Source organism: Schistocerca serialis, chromosome 6 (assembly GCF_023864345.2).
Source record: "Schistocerca serialis cubense isolate TAMUIC-IGC-003099 chromosome 6, iqSchSeri2.2, whole genome shotgun sequence".
Classification (NCBI taxonomy): Eukaryota; Metazoa; Arthropoda; class Insecta; order Orthoptera; family Acrididae; genus Schistocerca; species Schistocerca serialis.
Genome location: NC_064643.1, coordinates 164,996,453 through 165,010,929, shown reverse-complemented (window position 1 = coordinate 165,010,929; position 14,477 = coordinate 164,996,453). Strand labels below are relative to the sequence as shown.

Genomic DNA, 14,477 nt, shown 5'->3' with positions numbered 1-14,477 from the left:
TACTGTAACCTACTTCCTTTGTTTTCGGACTGCATTTCCTTAGGATTCTTCCAATGAATCTCACTCTGGCATCTGCTTTACCGACGATTAATTTTATATGGTCATTCCATTTTAAATCACTCCTGATGCCTACTGCCAGATAATTTATGGAATTAACTGCTTCCAGTTGCTGGTCTACTATATTGTAGCTAAATGATAAAGTATCTTTCTTTCTATGTATTCGCAGCGCATTACACTTGTCTACATTGAGATTCAATTGGCATTCCCTGCACCATGCGTCAATTCGTTGCAGATCCTCCTTCATTTCAGTACAATTTTCCATTGTTACAACCTCTCGATATACCACAGCATCATCCGCGAAAAGCCTCACTGAACTTCCGATGTTATCCACAAAGTCATTTATACATATTGTGAATAGCAACGGTCCTACGACACTCCCCTGCGGCACATTTGAAATCACTGTTACTTCGGAAGACTTCTCCATTGAGAATGACATGCAGCGTTCTGTTATCTAGGAACTCTTCAATCCACTCACACTATTGGTCTGATAGTCCATATGCTCTTACTTGATTGTTCATTAAACGACTGTGAGGAACTTTATCAAACGCCTTGCAGAAGTCAAGAAACACGGCATCTACCTGGAAACCCGTGTCTATGGCCCTCTGAGTCTCGTGGACGAATAGCGCGAGCTGGGTTTCACACGATCGTCTTTTTCGAAACCCATACTGATTCCTACAGAGTAGATTTCTAGTCTCCAGAAAAGTCATTATACTCGAACATAATACGTGTTCCAAAATTCTACAACTGATCGACGTTAGAGATATAGGTCTATAGTTCTGCACATGTGTTCGACGTCCCTTCTTGAAAACTGGGATGACCTGTGTCCTTTTCCAATCTTTTGGAACGCTACGCTCTGCTAGAGACCTACGGTACACCGCTGCAGGAAGGCGGGCAAATTCCTTCGCGTACTCTGTGTAAAATCGAACTGGTATCCCATCAGGTCCAGCGGCCTTTCCTCTTTTGAGCGATTTTAATTTTTTTCTATCCCTCTGTGATCTATTTCAATATCTACTTGGAGTCATTACCAAGTAGGCGTGACAGCAGACATCAGACGAACACTGCCACGTGTCGCTACGATCGTAACAGATCTGTAGAACCCTTACGTAAGTGTAACAGAAATGCTTGGGGTACTTAAATGGGAATCCCTGGTAGAAATAGGACGTAGTTCTCTCGAAACATTGTTGCGAAAGTTTAGAGAGTCTGTATTCGAAAAAGACTCTGCGACGAGTAACGCTGAGGCCAAGGTAGGTCCCGAGTAGGGATTACGAGAAGGAGGTCAGCGATTTAGTTCGCCTGCAGAGGTGTGCAGTCAGTGTTCCCTCATTCTATACGCGGATGGAATAGGAAATAAAATCGACAGTACTGCTACGATGTAACTTCTGCCACGCGCTGTACGGAACGTTGTGGAGAATTTACGGGGCTGCAGATGTAGAACGCGACTCAGTATATAACTTGGGCGTGTGACGATTCTCAGTTCTGCCGTAGCACATGCAGTTTCAGTGACCAGAATTAGCTGATTAGGCACTAAATTTCCGCCACCAACATACGTAACGTTTCCGTATTAGCATACTCCAAGATCCATTCAAGGTCTACAGATGCAATATGAGCTTGCATTTGACATTCTCCTCTCCCCCCACTTGGCTTCTGCAGCGCAAACAGCTTACATAAACCGGAGGCACAAGCCGCAAATGCGAACTGTTCTCCAGGCAGGACTGAATCTGCTGTCGTATTTAGGAATAGGCTGCCTGTTTTTTGAAATAAAATACATTGCAGATCACGATTATCCTGTATCTTCAACACTATTATTCTATGCATGGAACAAATCTTTCACTGCAGACTAAAACTAAGATCAAGACAATGGACGCATTACCTGGCTCTGAGCACTATGGAATTTAATATCTGAGGTCATCAGTCCCCTAGAACTTAGAACTCCTTAAACCTAACTAACGTAAGGACATCACACACATCCATGCCCGAGGCAGGATTCGAACCTGCGACAGTAGCAGACGCGCGGTTCCGGACTGAAGCGCCTAGAACCACTCGGCCACCGCGGCCGGCTTTGGACGCTTTGGGACGACTGATCATTACGTCAAGTTCAGCAATAACTAAATATATATATTTGGGAACATACACTTCCATTAATGCGTAAGGCATCGACAGAAAATGCATTGTTTCGTGAAGATGCGTACGAGAGAACAAACTGCGACTTCAATAAGTTTGTTGGCGTCCAATTTTTATCAGAGAGTATTCTTTCACTGGTGCCATGTCCCGCGCTGACGCAGGGTCGGCATTGTTAGGAACGGATTTGGCAAGGTTAGTGGAAAGGGGTGGCCGGATGCCCTTCCTGCAGCCACCCCGTACCCCCCGGGACGGAATTAGTGTACCCCTGCTGTCTGCATCGAGTGTAACTAATGGAACAGTGCGATCGCGTTCAGATGTCTGCGAGTCGTGTAACTGAGACAGAATGTGAGGACCAGCCCGGTATTTACCAAGCGGGATGTGGAAACTCGCGTAAAAACCACATCCAGGATGGCCGGCACACCGGCCCTCGTCATTAATCCGCTGGGCGGATTCGATCTTGGGCCGGCGCGCCTACCCGAGTCCAGGAAGCATCGTGTTAGCGCTCTCGGCTACCCTGGCGGGTATCAGAGAATATATAAATATTCATTTTATAAGTTCAAACGTATTTTTGGCGCAGTCTGTGTTCATTTGTGTTCCAAACACAAACGCACTAAGTCATCTTCAGTGGATTTAATCTAGAATAACACCGTTCTATTTTTATTTTATTTTATTTAAAAAATGGTTCAAATGGCTCTGAGCACCATGGGACTTAACATCATAGGTCATCAGTCCCCTAGAACTTAGAACTAATTAAACCTAACTAACCTAAGGACATCACACACATCCATGCCCGAGGCAGGATTCGAACCTGCGACCGTAGCAGTCCCGCGGTTCCGGACTGCAGCGCCTAGAACCGCACGGCCACCACGGCCGGCTTATTTATTTATTTGTGGCGCACACATTGAGGTTTGTGGATGAGAAAGCAATGCTTTACGATCTATCTGGACCATTGTTGAAAACCAGTAGTTGTTATCTAGTATTCATTTAAAGTTAATAAAGTCTGAAGATGAAAAGATAGTTTGTGGACACCCTATACTATACTTCAAGCAACAGACAGCCTATATGGGACATGACTTCTTTTAATATGTTCGTGAGGACTGTTAAACAAGATATAAGAGAGACCAAAACACACCATGTTTACAGTTACTTTACAATGAATGTACACTGACGGAAAAAAACTGCAACACCAAAAAATAATTAACGTAGAGTAATGAAATGTCTGGATACATTTGCCTAGGAAAAATATTTAAATAATTAACATTTCAAGATGATATGATAATGTAAAAGCGAGATAATCCATTGCAAATGTCGGCCGGAGTGGCCGAGCGGTTCTAGGCGCTACAGTCAGGAACCACCTCGGGCATGGATGTGTGCGATGTCCTTAAGTTAGATAGGTTTAAGTAGTTATAAGTTCTAGGGGACTGGTGACCTCGGATGTTAAGTCCTATAGTGCTCAGAGCCATTTGAACCATTTGGACCACCGCAAATGTGAAATGCTCGTGCATTAATAACCGGTGTAAACGACAGAATGTTGAATAGTAGCATGCAAACGTCCTCGCATTGTCTTACACAGGTGCCGGATTTCAGTTTGTGGGATGTAGTTCCATGACTGTCGCATTTGGTCGGTCATTAGAGGGAGGACTAATGCTCGTTGTGAATGATGCTGGATTCGTCCAATGATATCTCACATGCGTTCGATTGGTGACTGAGCAAGCCTAGGCAACACGTTGGGTTACAAAAGTGGTACGTGGGCTACCGTTATCCTGTTGGGAAACACCCTCTGGAATGCTGTTCATGAATGGTAGCACAAAAGGTCGCATCACCAGATTGACGTACAAATTTGCAGTCTAGGTGCGTGGGATAACCTCGAGAGTGTTCCTGCTGTCAAACGATACTGCACCCCAGACCACAGCTCCAGGTGTCGGTCCAATGTGTCTAACGCACAGACAGGTTGGTTGCAGTGCCTCAACTGGCTTCCTACTATCCAACACACGGCCATTACTGGCACCGAGATCCTATCCAACTTTCATCAGAAAACACAACAGACCTCCACTCTGCCCTCCAATCAGCTTTCGCTTGACACCGTTGAACTCCCAAATGGCAGTGGTTTGGGGTTACTGGAATACACGCTACGCGTCTAACTCGGAGCTGTCCTTGAAATAACCGATTTGTAACAGTTCGTTGTGTCACTGTTGTGCCAACTGCAGCCCGAATTGGTGCGGCAGATGCAGTTCGATGCGTCAGAGCCATACGTCGAACACGCTGGTCTTCCCTCTGCGTATCCGCCCGGGGTGGCCGCGAGGTCTTAGGCGCCTTGCCACGGTTCGCGTGGCTGCTCTCGTCGGAGGTTCGAGTCCCCCCTCGAGCATGGGTGTGTGTGTTGTCCTTAGCGTAAGTTAAAGTTACATTGAAACTTGCTGGCAGATTAAAACTGTGTGCCCGACCGAGACTCGAACTCGGGACCTTTGCCTTTCGCGGGCAAGTGCTCTACCAACTGAGCTACCGAAGCACGACTCACGCCCGGTACTCACAGCTTTACTTCTGCCAGTACCTCGTCTCCTACCTTCCAAACTTTACAGAAGCTCTCCTGCAAACCTAGCAGAACTAGCACTCCTGAAAGAAAGGATATTGCGGAGACATGGCTTAGCCACAGCCTGGGGGATGTTTCCAGAATGAGATTTTCACTCTGCAGCGGAGTGTGCGCTGATATGAAACTTCCTGGCAGATTAAAACTGTGTGCCCGACCGAGACTAGAACTCGGGACCTTTGCCTTTCGCGGGCAAGTGCTCTACCAACCTTTTTTTTTTTTTTTTTTTCCCTAGACCACTTTTTTTTTTTCCCGACCGAGACTCGAACTCGGGACCTTTGCCTTTCGCGGGCAAGTGCTCTACCATCTTTTTTATTTTTTTTAAATTTTTTTTTTTTATTTATTTATTTTTTTTTTTTTTGTATCCAATGTCAGGCTTACCACCTTTGCTGACATACATGTTGTTGTACTATCGCATAAATAGTGTCTACAAAGTCCATATGTTGACAAATAGTGGCTAATTAGAAAATTAATAAATTAATGAAATGAATAAAACTGTAAATTCCCAAATGAAAGACATGAAGACATTTCGGATAGTACAAATACAAAAGAAACATGCTCCTGTAGCAATGAAATGAAATTCGTGTCGGGGGCGACACCTACTCACGACCCGACGTTCGACAGAGCAAGAGACCCATCTATCGACTCGTTCTCCAGACGTTGGTGTAAGACTGGGTCGTCTTCTCGAAATGAACTAAGGGTCCGTAAGTGTGATCGATGTCTATCTCGGCTTCTTCGTCTATCTCATCTCTCACCCGTCACACCCCATCTGGCCGGCGGGTCGGTAAATGTAAGTCGCAAGTAATTAGCGAAGTCTTGTCTATATTTCTTATGCTGTTGCAGCTTCGTGTGTCCATCCAGGAGAAAATGCAAAAAATCAATTTTGTCCTTTTCCGATTCGTTATACACGTAGCCCACCACCATTCCCCGCACCCATGTCACTGCATTGGTTTTTTGGACCGGGAAATAATATTCTTGGGGGAAAAAAAGCGTGTCTGATGAAATTGTGTGAGGGGCGGAGCGTAACAGGAACGCCAATATGTGTTGTGCCAAGTACCACACTGGAGCCGTCCCACTACATGTTAAACGATGTTCATCAGTGTCCACTGTTGCGCAGCCTAAACATAGTGGAGTGTCTGCCAAATGAATCGCGTGCCGCCGTTGATTCGTTGCGAACTTCCTATTTATCACCACATACCATGTTGAGCGTACCGACGTTTGGAGGTAAACGTTCCGTATAACGCGCCATATCTGTCGCCAGTTCTTGTCTGGGCACTTCTTTTCCAGGGTATTCCTGGGGCACCGGCGCAGTAAGAGTTGGTATACGTCTCGCGTCGTCGGTAGTCGTGTTGTTGGGAAGAAATCTCTGACATAGCTAAGCTCCAAAGAAAAAGACTTGAAATGTGACAGCTTCGGTGAAATACGGCCCACATCGACTGGGGGCAGCATTGAAGTGGGCGCTAGTACGTCGGCCAACGCACCCGAGATATTGCGAAATTGACCGCGCCACTGTCGGAAAATCGTACTGACGAATAACGCCCGTGCCTTTTCATATACGTTCACTAGACCAAGTCCACCCTCTCCAGGTGGTAGCGTAAGCGTTGTGTATCCGATCTTAAACAGGTGTCCCACACTCACGTAGGTTCCGAAAGTTGCTTGTATCCGTGATGCCATTGTGCGCGTTAAAGGCAGGACATGCGCTACGTGAGTGAGTCTCGGTGCTAGGTATACGTTAACATAGGTCACCCTCTGAATCATATCCAACGCTCTTAATTTCTGTAACAGCACCATTGTCCGCATCATCTTCAATATGCGTCGGTAGTTATCCGCTGCTGTCCGCTGCACATCCGTGTGGAACGTAATACCTAGGCATTTTATGGTCATAGCCAAGATGAGCGGGCCTTCCTCCCCCGGTTGTAATCCTCGACCGACATTCATGCAGCGTGTTTTTTGTAGATTAAGCACGCTTCCTGCCGCCATCCCATATCGCTGTATCCATGCCAACGCCGTACGTACTTCTTCGCCTGTCCGTGCCACCAGCATCATATCGTCAGCATAAGCGCGGCAATGAAAGGTCAGTTGTGGCAACGGCACTCCCTCCAACCGTCTTCGGAGACCATATAGACAGGGTTCCAAAGACATTGCATACAAAAATATCGAAAGGGGGCAACCTTGACGAACTGACCTTGAAATAACAATGTAGTCAGTGACCCGCCCATTCACCGAGATCTTTGATCGTACGCCGTGTAACAGTCGCATGATCACTAGGATGAAGGCCTGTGGGATTCCCAATCTGCCCATCACCGCATGCAAAAAGGTATGATCCACTCTGTCGAATGCATGATCGAAGTCAATAGCGACGAGTGCCCCACGCACTCGGCATGCTGCTGCTAACGCGATGATATCTCGGTAGTCACTGAGCGCCGTATGTACGTTGCTCTTACCGCCGAGCCAAGTTTGATCTATGAGGAGTCTATCAGAAAGTGAAGACCGCAGGCGAGCCCCAAGGATGCGCGTGAAAATCTTATAGTCACAGTTCAAGAGAGTGAGTGGTCTATAATCTCCTGGATTTCTGCCACCGCGTGGTTTGGGTATTGGGATGATGATACCCTCCGTGAATTCGGCAGGTATCTCAGTCTGCGGTAACAGGAGTTCGTTGGACATCTGAATCCAGGTCCGTCCCATGAGGTATGCAAAGGCGCGGTAAAATTCAATTGGGAAGCCGTCCTGTCCTGGGGACTTGTTCGGAGCCCCCCTGGCAATTGCGTCTGTCAGCTCGTCCTCTGTTATCGCTGTGATGAAAGTCTCTGCATCCAGTGGTGGTCCTCTATCTGGCATTTCCGAGATGACATCATGTAGTGTCTCGTGGTTCACATGTACAGGTCCATATAACTGGCGGAAATAGTCGGTAAACACATGCGCAATATCACGCTGGTGCACAACTTGCTGGCCAGTTTCAGAGATTAGTTCCCTGATCAATGTCCTGCGTCGTCGTTGGCGTTCACGTACCACGTGGTGCATGGAGGGGGTTTCGGCAGCAACTGTGTCCGCCAATCTCGCCCGGACCATTATACCTTCCATTCTTAGTCTCGTCAGCTGTAATAACTTGGCTTTTATCCTGCGCATGGCCGTGTGCCTTTCCGGTGATGGTTGTTGGGTCATCAGCTCCCTCAGGGCTGTAAAATAAAAATCAGCCGTTGTGCGGTTCCACTGCGATTTGTCCTGCCCGTATCGTATCAACGTTCGCCGTAACGTTGGTTTTGCGCATTGAATCCACCACTGGAGAACCGAGGTGTATGCTCGTTGGCGGCGAACGCAGGTCTCCCAGGCCGCCTCTATCGTCCGGCGACATTCAGTGTCACGTAAAAGTGCACAATTCATTTTCCAGTGACCTTTACTCCGCCATATCTTCTGACGCGTTAGTGAAATCGTACAGACGTACGCCATATGATCCGTAAAAGCCGCTGGCCAGATTTCGGCATCCAGTATCGTCGTCCGTAGAGCTCGTGCCACGTACACTCTATCAAGTCTACTCGCCGAGTGTCCCGTGACAAACGTATAATCCGGTCTGTCACCATGCTGCAGTTCCCAGGTATCCAGAAGCGCCATTTCGGTAATCAACGCACGCAGTTCCATGCATGGCACATAATGAGGTACTTGGTCCTTTTTGTCGACGACACAATTAAAGTCGCCGCCCACTATATAGTTATCAAAGCGTCCAGCGAACAACGGTGCTATCTCTTCGGTGTAAAAAGTCGCCCTTTCTCTTCGTTTTGTGGAGCCAGATGGTGCGTATAAATTGATGAAACGAACGCCGTCGACAGTGATCGCTATGCCGCGTGCCGAAGGGAGAGACCTGACGTCCTCCACTCCTATTCCTTCCCTGGTGAGAATCGCCACACCGCATCCACTTTCATCGTGCACTGAATAATGTGCCTCGTAACCGTAGAACTCTGGCGGCGATGTGAAACGCACTTCTTGTAGGAGTACAATATCCACGTCCGCAGCGCGTAACATATCTTTCAGCATTAGAATTTTAAGCGGTGTCCGTATGCCATTAATGTTTATCGTGGCAATGCGGTACGCCTGGCTTGTGTTCATCAGTTGTAGGGCGGTGTCATTAAGCGTCCATCTGCACCCCCGGCGCTCCTCAACACACTAAGTTGGTCAACATTTCCCGACCCCTCCCGGCCTCTGGCCAGGACTGTCCTCAATCGTCGCGTTAGTATTTTCATCCTGTTCCTGTTGGTCCATTTCTTGCGCCCAGTCCCCCAGCATATTTCCGGAACTGGTCGAAGGATGGGAGGTAACGTTGTCATCGCTCTGATGTTGGACAGTTGTCATCTCCACTTCCGCCTTCCGGTCACCAGAAGGAGAGTTCAAGTTATCGTCGCTGTGTAGTTCCTGCATCGTCATCTCGGTATCTGTTGAATCCACTGGTCTCAGGTCGATACTGTCGTTGTCGTCCACTGTCCCCTCGGGACTATGGCTATCGTCAGCAGAAGTCAGTCGACGCTTCTTTCTTCTCTTCGGGGAACGCTGTTTCCGTTGCCTTGCTTCCGCATCGGCTGTTGGGGTTGCGTATCCTCCGTCTTGGGCCTGGCCTATCACGCTCTCGGTGGAAGCACTGGCAGCCACCACGGATGAGCCTGGAGCGGCCGTCAGCTGCATCTCTTCTGTGGTGTCCTGTGTCTGCTGTGGTGGAACCGGTGGTCGGAGTTCCAGCCCGTTGGTGTCCATGTTCTCTATAGGGGGCAGCTGCTGGTGCCCATCGGAAGTCTCCCTCATGTCGCCTCTCAGGGCTTCCACAAAGGTCAACGGTAAGACAGTCGTCGGTTGTGGCGCCTGAACGTCATCCCGTGGAGTTTGCACTAAACGTCGCTGGAGGCATTCCGAGCGGACGTGACCTTCTTTCCCGCACCCCGAGCAAGTGCGAGGTTGCCCATCATAGATTATAATCGCTCGACAACCTCCTATGTACAAATAAGAGGGGACGTGCTTGCGCAGTTCTATCCGTATTTGTCTCACCCTATTTAAAACGGGGTACGTGGTAAAACTCGTCCATTTTTCGGCCACATGGGATAGAACTGTACTGTATGGTCGAAAGGCGTCGGTAACAAGTTCAGACGGGACCTCAAACGGAAGTTCGAAGACTCGTATAGTGCGGATCCCCATTCCCGCGTGATCGACTGTAACCGCACCAACATTCCCGTCGGCATGACAGAAACGATACCCGTTCGGTGATCGTTGTAGAAGTCTTTCGCAAGCAGCCTCGTCAACAAGCTTGACATAGACGACGCTTGAAACGAGCGATAAATTGATTCCCACGATTTCCTGTGGATCGATTTTTACCTCTTTTCTGAAGAAACGTTCAATCTCGTGTGCCTTTGGTCGTGTATAGTCGTTCGCAAAACTGAACTTCAAAGTCGTTTTTTTGTACGAGTGTTCCATCTCGTTCTAGACTCACAACACCGCACACGCGAAGCTGCTCCGGCGTAAACAAACAGGCGCGCGCACCACAGCGCGGCCGGCAGGCAACACGGTCCGCACTGTGTCACTGCCGAAGGCAGACTGCCAACTGAGCTACCGAAGCACGACCCACGCCCGGTACTCACAGCTTTACTTCTGCCAGTACCTCGTCTCCTACCTTCCAAACTTTACAGAAGCTCTCCTGCAAACCTAGCAGAACTAGCACTCCTGAAAGAAAGGATATTGCGGAGACATGGCTTAGCCACAGCCTGGGGGATGTTCCAGAATGAGATTTTCACTCTGCAGCGGAGTGTGCGCTGATATGAAACTTCCTGGCAGATTAAAACTGTGTGCCCGACCGAGACTCGAACTCGGGACCTTTGCCTTTCACGGGCAAGTGCTCTACCAACTGAGCTACCGAAGCACGTCTCACGCCCGGTACTCACAGCTTTACTTCTGCCAGTACCTCGTCTCCTACCTTCCAAACTTTACAGAAGCTCTCCTGCAAACCTAGCAGAACTAGCACTCCTGAAAGAAAGGATATTGCGGAGACATGGCTTAGCCACAGCCTGGGGGATGTTTCCAGAATGAGATTTTCACTCTGCAGCGAAGTGTGCGCTGATATGAAACTTCCTGGCAGATTAAAACTGTGTGCCCGACCGAGACTCGAACTCGGGACCTTTGCCTTTCGCGGGCAAGTGCTCTACCAACTGAGCTACCGAAGCACGACTCACGCCCGGTACTCACAGCTTCACTTCTGCCAGTACCTCGTCTCCTACCTTCCAAACTTTACAGAAGCTCTCCTGCAAACCTAGCAGAACTAGCACTCCTGAAAGAAAGGATATTGCGGAGACATGGCTTAGCCACAGCCTAGGGGATGTTCCAGAATGAGATTTTCACTCTGCAGCGGAGTGTGCGCTGATATGAAACTTCCTGGCAGATTAAAACTGTGTGCCCGACCGAGACTCGAACTCGGAACCTTTGCCTTTCGCGGGCAAGTGCTCTACCAACTGAGCTACCGAAGCACGACTCACGCCCGGTACTCACAGCTTTACTTCTGCCAGTACCTCGTCTCCTACCTTCCAAACTTTACAGAAGCTCTCCTGCAAACCTAGCAGAACTAGCACTCCTGAAAGAAAGGATATTGCGGAGACATGGCTTAGCCACAGCCTGGGGGATGTTTCCAGAATGAGGTTTTCACTCTGCAGCGGAGTGTGCGCTGATATGAAACTTCCTGGCAGATTAAAACTGTATGCCCGACCGAGACTCGAACTCGGAACCTTTGCCTTTCGCGGGCAAGCGCTCTACCAACTGAGCTACCGAAGCACGACTCACGCCCGGTACTCACAGCTTTACTTCTGCCAGTACCTCGTCTCCTACCTTCCAAACTTTACAGAAGCTCTCCTGCAAACGTAGCAGTTACATTAAGTAGTGTGTAAGCCTAGGGCCGATGACCTCAGCAGTTTGGTCCCATAGGAACTTAGAACTATCGGTAGTGCCACGTCGCCGGCCGGATCACGGTCTTCTTGCGACCATACATTCTCGTAACCACCACTGCCAGCAACCATGTACAGTGGCTATATTCTCGCCACTTCTTTCTACATTATCGCAGAAGCACCGTTCAGCTTCCCGTAGTCCTTCTGCACGACCTCATTCAAACTCAGTGAGGTGTTGATACTGGCGTCTTTGTCGCCTTAAAGGCATTCTTAACTAACATCAACTCACCACTTGGAAACTCAAAGATAATTAACGCTCACGACCGTTAAAGCGTGTATTTAAAGCAAACCTGATTTGCATCCTCATAATTTCACTACCAGCGCCACTCTTATGCGACTGGCGCGAAATCCGAATAGATGTCATCTTTCAGATGTAGAAACACTCCCATCAATTTTCTTTTACATTGCTAAACTCTTTCTTGGCGTTGCGATTTTTTTCCGTAAGTATATATCTAGATACCAGCTGTTCCTACTGTAGTTGCAGCCAATTACCCAGCTTGTTTACGGTCAGAAGCATAGTTGATCATAACTTTGTCTAGATAACTTTTCCCCACCAAAAAACGTGTTAAGTAGTTTGAATTTCACCCAAACTTTCGTAACATTAACATAGTTCTGATGCAAAAGTTTTGGGGCCCTTGGTCTTTCGGTTCTTAACAGCTTAAGGGGCTCCGGAAAGGCTCAAAATCATGAAAAGTTCAATTTTTACTTTTTTGCGTTTTCTGAATCTGCAGACTATTCAATAGATATTTAATTTATTCAATTCCGAAGACTAAAGCTATTTTTAAATTTTTTTTGAAATGTGTTCTACATGGGCGTGACCCACTGTGGCGCTGTTAAACTGCTGTCAAATGGTGCTATTATTAACGTCCGTGTTCATCAGGTACATTTTAGTGATGTGACATAAAGTATGTGTTGTGGCTAACCTGTGATGGTTCAATATATATCGCTGGTGTGATGGTCGATTGTTTCGTGTTTATTTACTCTGTCGTTATCTCGAAAATATTCGTAATTAGTTCTGTTTCTTGAGTCTCTGTTTTGTTGAAGTATAATAATGAGTAAAAGTAAAGTTATTAGAAATCCTCTGAAGGCTTTTAAGAAAAGGAGAAATGTTGGAAAGCCAAAGGTATGTGTTATTACTGTAAACAATAAAGACGATAACCAAGTGAGTGAACCTAACCTCTCAAGTACACCTGCCCATAGCAGTCAAAGTGGGAAAGAAAATACTTCACAGAAGAAGCTTGGTTCAATGAGTGAAAACTATGAATGTTTTATGGGCGAATCGGACGTGAATGAAATATTTGATATGTCGGTTCTCAAAGGAATTTTTTCAAACTGTGTAAGATGTATTCATTGTAGTGAAGTTGGTCTGGAACTCTCCATAATAAAGCACGTAGGACTTGCTAGTAAAATACAACTGAAGTGTGATAAGTGTTCATACATGACCACCTTTTGGAACAGTGTTGCAGTAACTGCAACTGAAGAAAATGGTAGCAAAATCTACGAACACAACAACGAGCGGTGCTTGCTTTAGACAAGGAACGCCTTCGGGCTGCAGAGAGGGCTGTAAAGAGTCTAGAAATACAAGCAAGAGTAAACAGGAGGAGGAACAAGAGGAAGCTGGAGGAGGAGTTTGCAGATAATCCATCCTATGGACCTGGAATGCACTAAAAAGTTAATCCAATCTTTGTCGCTCGATTCCCAAAACTTTTATTTTCTCATACTAATTACATGTTTTCTAAGGATCTTCCAAACATATTTGTTTCAAACTTTCAGTAAATGTTACACAGTGCCTTCTGCATAATTTAACACAGCCTTTTTCCATGAAACTGTATATTTTTGAATATATAAATAAAAAATTGCAAAGAAAGTTGTGAATTTTCATTACAATTGAAAAAAAAATCATCTTTAATAACTGAACTAAAATTTTGTAAAATCCCTGTGTTAAGTTATAGCCCATATTCCAATAAATAATCTGTAAAAAGTTCAACTTCCTACCTCAAATACTTTGTGAGGAAAGATGTAATTTATAAGCGTTATTTTAACATTGCAAGTATAGGGCGTTCCGGAGCACCTTAAGTATTTCGGTCATATTTATAAAATTATTTAAATTTCTTGATTGGGGTTTTCACTTGTTGGTGGAACGGGCCGTGATAATTACGCTTCGCATCACTCGCCACCAAAACGGGTCGCTGGCGATGTGTCCACCACCGGCAGACTGGAAAAAGACGGGCTATCGCGTTCCTGTCGTCCATGTCGCGGAGGTCTGGACCAGCTGTACCTCAAGCAAACCTGTCTTACAAGTTGTAACAGTGCCTCGTCTCTACACTTGTGGCCGTTCAACAGTGTCCCTCCAACCATCAACGAACATCTGAAGCTTCGAATGGCCATCCAGCTCGCTGGTCCTCCACATCAGGATTCGACCACCACCAAACTGGTTCTATCGACGATCATCCTGTTCACGAATGGGCTCGAAGAATTATTTTGCAAGCTTCAGGTGGATACACTTGCAAAGCGCTAAGGTAAACACTCCATAATTGCCCCAAATGATAGAACATTGGCGATGGAAAGCGTGGCAGAAGGTCTCTCCTACCAGTCTAGACTATGTAATATATCTTTATATTCGATGAATTATTCAGATACAACCCTACCCTTGAATGACGTTTACTAATTTTCTATCTTCATACTCGCAGAATCCATGCGAAAAGTAGTTCACACAATAGCTATGCCATGAGCGCGTAAGTATT

At 46.9% G+C, this 14,477-nt stretch overlaps 2 non-coding genes across 2 annotated transcripts; both read right to left on the bottom strand.

Annotated features, from left to right (window-relative positions):
• Positions 1-10,587: 10,587 nt before the first annotated feature.
• On the bottom strand, positions 10,588-10,662 carry Trnas-uga (transfer RNA serine (anticodon UGA)). Its single transcript has one exon. It is a non-coding gene; the product is annotated as a tRNA-Ser (tRNA).
• Positions 10,663-11,489: 827 nt separating this feature from the next.
• Positions 11,490-11,564, bottom strand: Trnas-cga (transfer RNA serine (anticodon CGA)). Its single transcript has one exon. It is a non-coding gene; the product is annotated as a tRNA-Ser (tRNA).
• Between the last annotated feature and the right edge of the window lie 2,913 nt (positions 11,565-14,477).